At 41.9% G+C, this 2879-nt stretch overlaps 1 long non-coding RNA gene across 1 annotated transcript; it reads right to left on the minus strand.

Moving 5' to 3' along the window:
* LOC121937815 lies at positions 1–2249 on the minus strand. Its single transcript, XR_006105205.1, has 3 exons — positions 1514–2249; positions 699–842; positions 1–53 (listed from the first exon to the last, which is right to left on the minus strand). It is a non-coding gene; the product is annotated as an uncharacterized LOC121937815 (long non-coding RNA).
* Between the last annotated feature and the right edge of the window lie 630 nt (positions 2250–2879).

Consider the following 2879-nt stretch of genomic DNA (forward strand, 5'->3'; position numbering starts at 1 on the left):
GACACGCTGTCGTCTCTGGACAGGAAGGGAGAGTCCACAAACAGCGCCCTCACCTGGACACACAGAGAACAGCAGGTGTTTGAGACAAACTGTCCCTCAGATGTCTTCCAGAGACACCTGCGGGTCAAAGTGTCAAACTCGTCCTCATGTCTGTGACTCGTCACTCTCAGCGGAGAATCTGCTTATAATAATAACAGTCGTTATTACTGTTGTGGTCATGATCAGTTTCCACAGTGTCTCCTGTAAATGTTTTCTTTTTTTAATATAATAACGTTTTAATTCTCTCTGTGTGTGTGTGTGTGTGTGTGTGTGTGTGTGTGTAATCAGCTCTGGTTCAGGGGCAAAGTTTCAGATTAAATCACGACTCATGCGGCTCTCTGCTGTGGTCCAGTAGCTGTGTGGACATCGTCGTCATGGCGATGACTAACATTACATAAATGGTGACATAATGATAATAATAATAATATTCGTGATGGTAATTACATATAAAAGTGTTTTTACTCTTGAGAACCTTCGAAAGAGTCCTGAAACACAAGAGTCAGCGTGCTGTCATGATGTCACTTCCTGTCCCATGGTCTGGAGGACAGGCTTTCTTTTAAAGGAGACTGCGGGACGCCATCACAGCGAACGCGCCTCTGCAGCCCGGCTGTGGTGAGACGCTGGGTCATGTGATGCGGCGGAGGTCGTTCATGTCTCACCGTGTCCAGCAGGTGTTCGGCCTTCTCTCCCGGCAACAGACGGAGGCCGGCGGTCGCCTTCAGGACCACCGGGGTGACGTCCCAGACCGAGGGGGGGACGCTGGACTTCGCCACCTCCAGGAGCTCCAGGATCCCTGCTGCACACTGGACACACAGGAGACAGACAGGGGACACACACAGGAGACAAGCAGGGGAAAAACAGGGGACAAACAGGAGACACACACACAGATAAGAAATGGAAACACACACACAAAAATCTAAGTAAAATAAATGAATAAATTAAAAACCAATAAATAATGAATTCATAAAAATAAAAATAAATAAAGATAAAACTTAAACTTAAGAAAAATAGTTCAGTAAAACTAAAAATAAATAACTAACAAGTAAAACTATAAATATGAATAAAAAATGAATATACAATTAAATCAATAAAGATAAAAATGAAATAAAGAGGAGACATGGGAACGGAAGAAAAAATATCGAAAATAAATCAAAATTAATCAAAAATACAAAATTAATTCATACATAAATAAGACTATAAATAAATATAGATTAAGATGAAATAAAATAGAGATGTAATAATGATATAAAATAAACAAATAACAAATAAATACAAATACAAAAATGTACAAAAAAAGAAAAGAAGCTGTAAAGGATAAGAGAGAAGATTAACAGTGCCCTGCTTCTTCAGGCAGCAGAGGGTGAAGGGTTAATCTTGTGAAACACCGTAGTTTTAGGTGAGCTCATTTAAGGGTTAAATTGTCCACAGATTAATAACATCACATTGTCTTTATAAAGACATCAGCAGGGCTGACCTTCTGCGGCTCATCGGCGTACGCAGACAGTCCCGGTTTGATGGCTCTGAACGTCTCCTGGGACAGTTTGGGAGCTCCTGCAGGGACAACACACGGGAGACACACGAGAGACACACGAGAGACACACGAGCATGTGTGGCGCGTCAGTGTTGGCGCGAGGAGGCGCTGAGGAGCAGCTTTAATTGCCGCGCGCGGCCCGGGGCCGAGCCGGCGTTAAGCTCTTAATGACGGTCCGAGTCTGTGTAACTAACAGGTTAAAAAGCGCCAACAAAGGAGCCAAAAGTGCACTCAGCCTGATTCAGCTTAGCGGGGAAATGCGATAACGAAGGCATTTGGCCGAGCTCGGCGGGAAACTTTCTCTGAGCCCAATAAAGCGGAACCCTCTCGGGGGCTCGGATGAGTCTGTGTCCGGCTCAGAGCTCACAGCTCCTGCCGTCTGCCGCCGCTCACAGCCGCTAATTAACGCGCGGCTTTTAATTACACTGCGAGCCGCTCCGGTTATAAACCTTTCTCCTCAGTCACAGGAGCAGCCTCCGCCGAAACACCGGCCCCCCGCGGCTCATCCGCGGCTCATCCGCGGCTAACCGGCAGGCACAAGTGCGCCTCAAAACATGAGAATTTAGTGGAAAAGTTCTGTGAAAATCAGTTATTTAACATATTCTGGACTCATTACATGAACTGAAATGTTTCAAGCATTTTTCTGTTTTAATGAGATAATTTTGGCCTCCAGCTAGAAAAACGTTTAAAAAAAGGAGTTTTTGTGAATTAAATTATGAAGAAAAATGAACTTTTTCACAATATTCAAAATTCTTGAGATGCGCATATTTGAACATATAGATATGCATGTATTTGACTGGAGTTTGGGCTGGAATCATGTTAGCTTTTTAGGCATTAAAACAGGAATTAATTCAGGACTTGCAGAAAAAGCATTAATATTCCTTGTCTGTGTCTGCCTTAATCCGTCAGATTTTTGAATCCAGAGTTTGGTGTGAAATCACATTAGCTAATTAATTAATAAGAGCATATCAGCATTAAAAATGAATAAATTGAGGAATTACAGAAAATATCCCTCACGGGTGTTGCCTGATATTGGCAGATATCTGAATGAAGTCTGGTGTGGACACATGTCAGCTTCTACAGCAACACAATTAAAACGTGCTTTCATTTACTTTGTCAGTCTTTGCAAACAAGCAGACTCATATTAAATTGATGCATAATTGAATGGAGTTTGGTGTGGAATCATGAACAATCATAATTGTTAATAAAAATAAAAATCTATTTTTTTAAAGGACATAATTAAGAAATCAAAAAAATAGCACCAATATTCCTCATCAGTGTTTGTCAGGTATTAAATTGTCAGATTTCT

Source organism: Plectropomus leopardus, unplaced genomic scaffold, assembly GCF_008729295.1.
Source record: "Plectropomus leopardus isolate mb unplaced genomic scaffold, YSFRI_Pleo_2.0 unplaced_scaffold27529, whole genome shotgun sequence".
In the NCBI taxonomy this organism is placed as follows: domain Eukaryota; kingdom Metazoa; phylum Chordata; class Actinopteri; order Perciformes; family Serranidae; genus Plectropomus; species Plectropomus leopardus.